Raw genomic sequence first — 7,814 nt, 5'->3', positions numbered from 1 at the left:
TTTTTTTGGGTCATGTTCCCTTACGTTTCAGCTATTTTGATGGTCTTCCAAATTGTTCTCCAGAGCAGTTATGCAATTTCACATTCCCAAATTCTTCAGTCTATCCATGTGTTCTTCAACATGTGTTTTTTTCTGTTTTTTTTTAGATATATATTCTAGTTTGTGTGAAGTGTGATTTATACTTTCTTTTTCTGTTTTATTTCTTTTATTTTTTTTAAGCTGAAGTTTTATTTAAAACATAGGAGAACTCATTCCTAAAAATGCTGGTGAATTAAGTAAAAAGATAAAGTGCACTCTTCCTACAAGTTAGCTAGTCTATCTAAGTACAGGATAATATACAGCAATCAAAGCTGGTAGAATTTCACAAAAGTGTAGTGTTGCAAGATTATCAGTCTAGATTATGAAGAGATTCTGAGCGTGTGATGCTTCATTCTGGGTTAACACCTTTACTGAGCATGAATAAATGCTCCTGCTTCTTGACCATAGATGAATCCCTTGGGGACAGAGTTCTTGGCATTGCATCCTTTGCAACAGATTTCACCTTCTTTCTCAGTCAGCATTGTTGATTCAAGGCTCTTCCCACATTTGGCACATTGGAAACAGTTTTAGTGCCAGGCTTCCCAGCTCCGATTATCATCTTTGCTGCATATACAGAATCCCCATATCTGGAACACTCCTCTAACCTCTGTATTTCTATGCAAATTTTACAGTGTCTTGATTTGTTGTAGGCCTGTGAGGTTGAACACTCTGGTTTGATGTGCAGCCTCTCGCCACGGTCCATGGTGTGTGTGCCAGTGCCCTGATCAGAACCGTAGCCTTTTTGCCCATACTTTTTTTCCATAGCAGGATTTGCAGTAGGTCTTATCTTATTTTTTTAATTTTATCTTTTAATTTTTTACAGACTGCATTTTGATTCATTGTACACAAATGGGGTACATCATTTCGTTTCTATGATTGTACACGATGTAGATTCATACCATTCGTATAATCATACATGTACATAGGGTGATGATGTCTGTCTCACTCCACCATTTTTCATACCCCCTTCCCTCTCATTTCCCTCTACATAATCCAAAGTTCCCCCTTTCTTCTCTCACTCCCCATCCCCCCACCCCCATTATATATCATTCTCCACTTATCAGGAAAAACATTCAGCCTTTGGTTTTTTGGGCTTGGCTTATTTCACTTAGCATGACATTCTCTAATTCCATCCATTTATTTGCAAATGCCATAATATTATTCTTCTTTATCGCTGAATAGTATTCCATTATGTATATATACCAGAGTTTCTTTATCCATTCATCTGTTGAAGGGCATCTAGGTTGGTTGGACAATCTAGCTATTGTGAACTGAGCTGCTGTAAACATTGATGTGGCTGTGTTACTGTAGTATGCTAATTTTGAGTCCTTTGGGTATAAACCAAGGAGTGGGATAACTGGGTCAAAAGGTGGGTCCACTCCAAGTTTTCTGAGGATTCTGCACACTGCTTTCCAGAGTGGCTACACCAAATTGCACCTCCACCAGCAATGTATGAATGTCCTTTTCCCCACATGCTTGCCAACACCTATTCATCTTGAATTGCCTCTTTTGTACTGTCTGAATCCTTCCTGCAAACCATGCACAGAAAGCTGCAATGGTGGCATCTCCTCCCATCACACTGTACCTCTTCCGCCGGGTACACACACTCCTGCAGGCCCCCACTTGTTTCCATGTCCCCAGACAGGCAGGTCCAGTCAGGCTGCTCCCGTACAAAAAGCAGAGCTGGCGAGACAGGACTGGAGGGACCACGCAGCCAGCCAGGAACCTGTTTTCTTTCTTTCTTTCTTTTTTAATTTTTACAGACTGCATTTTGATTCATTGTACACAAATGGGGTACAGCTTTTCATTTCTGTGGTTGTACATGATATAGATACTCATTTTGTATCTATAGCTATGAATATATCTCTCTGTATATCTGCTTACAATATGTTTCATTGTCCTTCTCCTACAAATTGCCATTATCATCTTGATTTACCCCAGTTCAGTTTGGAGTAATACCAATTTAATTTCAATAATATACAAATAACATTTACTATTTCCTTTTTCCATGTGGTGCTGTCATTATCATATGTATTGTTTATATACTGTATGCTGATTAACACAGACTTTTAATTATTTCTCTATGCAGTTGTATTTTAAATAAAAAGGAAAAAAGAGAGATGCAAATTATGTTCTATATTCATGTTCTGTCTTATACATTTACCAGTGTAGTTACCTTTACTGTGCTCTTTGTTTCAATATGTAGATTGGTGATGATGCAAATGCCCTTTCAATTCAGATTGAACAACTCCCTTTAATAATTCTTGTAGGATAGGTCTGCTGGTGAAAATCATCAGCAATTTGTTTATATAGTGATCTTTATTTTTGAAGGGTAGTTTTTCAGCTTATAGAATGTGTAAGACAAATTATATCCAAGAATTTATAGAATTCTTGATATATAGAATTCTGGATATAGAAATTATGTCCAAGAATTTATAGAATTGTTGCTCTGAGGTCTCTAAGGTTCTGCTCATTTTTCTTCACTCTTCCTTTGCTTTATTTCTTGGACCTAGCTTAAATTTTGTGTATTTTTAAATTCTCTTTCATCACATTTGCTTTTGAGCTTTTCTGCTGAATTTTTCAGTTAAGTTTTTATTCTTTTCAAATACAGATTTTAATTTTGTGCTTTTTTATCTCTGTTTTTATTGATCTCCATGTGGTGAGACATTTTTGGTGTGCTTTTCTTTGTTCTTGGTACATGGATTTCTCTGGTGCTTGAAGACACATAAATTGCTGATTTAAAAGATTCTGTGTAATGAGTCCTACGTGTGAACTTCTGGAGGATAATCTCTATTAACTGTCGCCCCTGTCTCCAGTGTACTTCTCTTTTTCCTTGCTTGCCTTCTAATTTTCTGTTACAAAACTGATGCCACCTGTTAGTGAAGCCAGAATTAAGGACAGGCAGTTAGTGTAGAAATAGGGGATCCTGGAAATAAAACCATGAAAGCCATCTGCCTCTGGAAGTTGGAGACTGCCTCTGGAAGAATGGAATGTTAAGGATCTCTGGAGCTCATTGATAACCAAATTTACCTGCCTTTATTAAGGACTGCAAGCAAGGAATTGCTAATTAATGCCCTGGGGGGGGGGGGGGGTTGCCTGGCTGAATCACCTTGGCCTTTCCCTCACTTTTTTACATCTCACTTGCAAAACCAGGCCTAATCATATAGGCAGGAAGGAGAGATAAGGGGGGAGAGAACTGGAGAACAAAAGAGACCTTAACCTATAAAAGCTGTAGGGTGCACTCACTTCTAGGGACTTTAGAACATCAACCATGGACCCCTTTCTCCCTCCTGGGAGAAGTCTGTATTATTACTTTTAAATAAAACCTGCTTCATATGCTTGCCTTGGCGTGCTTCTCTAGTGTTCAAACTTCAACATTAGAGGGAGCAGAACTTGTCGCTGGTAAACGGCGGTATCATTAGTGTTAGGGGCAGTTATGGTTCGTTGCTAGCTCCCAGAAAATGCTCCACAGACACAGGTCTCACACAAGGAACTTTTATTGTATGCAGATGATTCACGTCCGCTCAGGGAAAAGGGAAGAAAGAAAGAGAACATGGCGCAAGGTTTCTCTTAGACATAGGAATTTCGCGGGCTGAGAGGAACCAATTGTGGAGGAGAATTCTTAGACTGACTGATGGACCAATGACGTATTAGAATATAACGTGGGAGGCAGGAAGATTACAGCAGCGTAAGCCGGAAATTCCTGTAACGTGAGAGGCGGGAAGAACATAGACAGGTGATGGGGAGGCCGGAAATTCCTGTAACCAGAGAGGTGGGGGAACGCAGATTGGCAGGTGGTGGGGGAAGCCAGATTCCTTACAATTATCACAAAAAGACCAGGATGGACTCAAACTTCATGAGTCAGTTTACCTATTTATTCAGGAACAAGGCTTCACAGAGGAAGAAGGGATGCAGGGATGAAATAGTGTCAGTGTGAAGCCAGAATTACAGCCATCAGTTAGGATAGATAGGTGATTGGATCAAATCCCAATCCACAGAATCCAGAAAAATGGAGGCCAGTGTGGATCTGGTAAGTTGGAGACCTTCCCTGGGAGATTGGATCGTCAGTGTCTCCACAGCCCTTTGATCACCAAGATTACCTCCCTACACTACCCCTGCCAAAAGGCTGCAGACAGAAAGTTGCTAATTAATGTCCCCTGGATTAATCCATTTGGACCTTCCCAAGTCCATCTGCTTCCCACCTTTTGGTCATCCTGCCTGCATCTCCTGGGTCTAGTCACATTGGTGGGAAGGAGAAAGAGAAGTTGGGGGTGGGGGAGAGCAGGAAAACAAAGGAAACTTGAGTCTATAAAAGGATCAGGGCACTCTCACTTCTGGGGATATCAGAATACCAGCCATGACTCCCTTCTCCCTCCCGGAAGAAGTCTGTGTTACTACTTTTAAATAAAACCTGTTCTGTATGCTTGCCTCAGCGTGCTTCTCTAACATTCAAACTTCATCATTTGAGGAAGCAGAACTCATCACTGATAACTGGCAGTATCAGGTGGACCCACTTTCCATCTCACATATTAAATGGTTGCTTCTAATTGTTAAAAACACACCCATGGTGGAAAATGAGCCATGGTGGTCTAGTGAGAATATCAGATGTCTTGGGCAAGCAGAAATTTGGGGTCTGTTTTATCAATCAGTGAATGTGTCAGTTTGAGAGCCTAGGAATTTGACCTCCTGGGTCAGGGGTCTGCAGATAATGTCTGGAGTGGGTAGGAAGGGCAATGGAGGCATTAGCATTCCAATCCCCCAGAGGCAGTCTCCATTTTCCTAGACCCAAATCGGCCAAAAGTTAAAAAACTTCCCTATCTGCTGGGTTCGCCTATTTACACCAACTGCCTGTCCTTTGCTCTTGCTTCAAAACTAGACATTTTAAAATAATCCAAAGTGGCAATTATTGAATTTACTCTCTACTCCACCCCACAGGTGGCTTTTATTGTTTGGTGACTTTTTGAAGTAATTCAATAAATCTTTGTATTCTTTCTCTTGTATGATAATTGAAGTCATTGATTTTCTAGTTTACTAGTCAAATTAGAAATATCTTTCAATTCCTAAAAGCCAGTACATCTTTTCTCTCATTCTTTGCTGAGTGGTTCTGTGTGCATGTTAGTGCATGTCCTTAATGCTCAAGGAATAAGTCCGTCTTCACCTTCACTTTCTGTTTGCATCAAGCTTTAATTAGGTGGAAGTAGGTGTTTAGGACCTTCCTGGTTCCTTGGTCTTCCACCTGGGTCTGGATGTGGGCACAGCCTCAAGTATGCATGTGGAATTTTAGATTTCCAAGAATGGCAGAGAGTGTCAAGTACTCTTTGGACACCTCTTTTATTAGCTTTTCATTTTATGCATTTTCTTTAGTGTACTGTTGTCTCCAACAATTATTCACCTCTTCAGGGGGTCACATATTAAATGGTTGACTCTAATTGCTGTTAAAAACACACCCAGTGGGAAACCTATTCTGTTGAGGTAAGTTTTACGTTATGCATATTACATAAGGGAGATCTTTGGACCACCAGACAATGGGAGTTCCTTGGAAATGGGCATTTGAATTCACTCCAATCCTATTCTTTCCCTGCAGTGGCTGTCAGGCTGTTGTTCGCAAGTTGTTGGATTTTAAGACCATTGTGGAGAGGAGAAAGTGAAATGGAGGGAGAGCTAGTTAAAACATCACACACTTGTTATTTCAATATGATTTCTAAATTTTCCTTGAATAAGAGCTTTGAGTATTGCTGCAAGACTTTGGTTCACGTCTGGAGTTGTGAAAAGGTTGGATTGTTTTTTTTTTTTTTTTTTTTGGTCAACTGCTCACTGCTTTTATGAAAGAGAACACTTTTGAAGGTCAGAGCTGGTTGAGAACAGTGGGCACAGAATCTGCCACTGGCCCTCTTGTCTATTAGTTAGCAGCATTATCTCTCTCCACCCCCATTTCCCCTTCTCTTTTTCTCTTTTTCTCTCACTAATGATTCCTTCAGGATCTACAAACTTAGTGCTTCTCTCTCTCTTTTTTTTTTTTTGGATCACTATAGTTTTCTATAGACCAGGACTGTTAGGAAAGACAGATAAAAGTCATTTCATTGAATGTTCTGGATTCCGGAAATAACCTTCCTTGCCCCCATTTTTTTAATAGCAATTTAGTTCCCTCCAAAATAATCAGAATCAATTACATTTTGAACTCTAGCCCTATAGCTCTGTTTTATCAATCAAGTAATTTTGTTCCCTCCAAGCCCTTGTTCAGGCACCTGTGTCATCAATCACTGGTTATATATTCATATCAAACCTTCAGAACTCATCCCTCCCATGCTGTGTAAAAAAACCCATAAAATACAAAGAGCAGAAGTTTCTGTCTCTTTGGAGGATTTCATGTTATCCCTGCCTTTATCCCTATCTAGGAATGTGAGAAGTATATTCATGTGCATGTGGTGCAACTCACTGGATATACCTACAAATAATTCACAGTTATGCTTTCTTGTCCTTTATGGACTGAACAAACACCTCATGAGTCTTCAGGTAGATGTTGAAGCAGATGCACACAATCAATCTTATATGCATCATTTCTATTTGGCAATAGTTCTTGTTGCACACATCGAAATTTATTATGTGACAGATGCTATATTAGCAAGTCCATGATGAATAAATTTATAAAGTCACTTAGAGTTCAATAATTAGAACTTATCACTTATGCAAGCCTAGTATCAAGCCATCATCTCCTTTTCCAAAATAAGTTAATACAATGTAATCTAATGTAGTATAAGTTGTCCCTGAAAATTCAAAGATGCATGCAAGGGTTGTGCCATCTTACTTTGTGGTAGGCAGTGCAAGTTGCAGCAACTTTATTCTGAATTTAGAAGATAATGTCATCAAGTTTGCTCCAATAAATTATAATTGCATTAAAATTCACTTCAAAATTAAATTAGTAAAAATTCTATATAATTTACTTTGTTCAAGAATCTGCAATATGTACAAATCTCAGGGGATAATGGAAGTAGAATTTCTGATGCATAATGTGAGAGATACAATGGTCCCAATGGGGCAGATGAATCTACTTTGAAGACAGCTAAGTCTTATTACTGAGGAGTTCATGAGTTGATAGTATCTGTGATCAGAAACAGTCACAGCCTTCCATCTGGCTATTTGGGCTTCATCAAAGAATGGGGGACTGCACATCAGTTCTGAAATTGCCCTTCTCTGTAGTCATCTCAGAAGATGACTCACCTGTTTTTTCCATTTCCAGTGATCAGTTAGTTGCCATAGATCTTTGCTTGATAAAATGCTCTTATTATCAGTTGCTTTCTGTGGCTTTTTGTGATAATTGCATCTGCATTTTTTCTGATGGTTAATTGCTAGCACTTGGTCTCTACATCTTCTGAACCTTATTATTTCCACTGAAATCAGAGACAGCAATTTAATTGTAGCATCCATCACCATTACCTCCAATCTAGAAAGTACATGAGCCATAATATTTTAAAGGATACTAGTGTTCTCTCACTAATTCACTTTTAATGTCTTGTTTAAGGAATAGACTCCAGGTCATCAAGGTGTTATGGATAAGATGTCTGAACAGGTCTACAAAATACATCCATTTCTATAACTTCATTCCCAGAAACTTGCAACATCTTAGTATATCAGAGAAGTTCAGGCATTTCAATTTCATTAATAGAAAATAATTATTTAGGCCCAGGTTTCATTAAACAACTTAGCAGATTATAAGCAACATGCCCATCTACTCAGAT

The 7,814-nt window shown here is 39.0% G+C and overlaps 1 pseudogene across 1 annotated transcript; it reads right to left on the bottom strand.

Moving 5' to 3' along the window:
• Nucleotides 1-446: 446 nt before the first annotated feature.
• On the bottom strand, nucleotides 447-1,711 carry LOC306663472 (cysteine and glycine-rich protein 2-like; annotated as a pseudogene). Its single transcript has 2 exons — nucleotides 1,664-1,711; nucleotides 447-865 (listed from the first exon to the last, which is right to left on the bottom strand). The product of its transcript is annotated as a cysteine and glycine-rich protein 2-like (transcript).
• Nucleotides 1,712-7,814: the final 6,103 nt, after the last annotated feature.

This window comes from Sciurus vulgaris, assembly GCF_902686455.1.
Source record: "Sciurus vulgaris genome assembly, chromosome: 6".
Classification (NCBI taxonomy): domain Eukaryota; kingdom Metazoa; phylum Chordata; class Mammalia; order Rodentia; family Sciuridae; genus Sciurus; species Sciurus vulgaris.
Note: the sequence above shows the minus strand (reverse complement) of the source record. Positions and strands in the feature narration are given on the sequence as shown.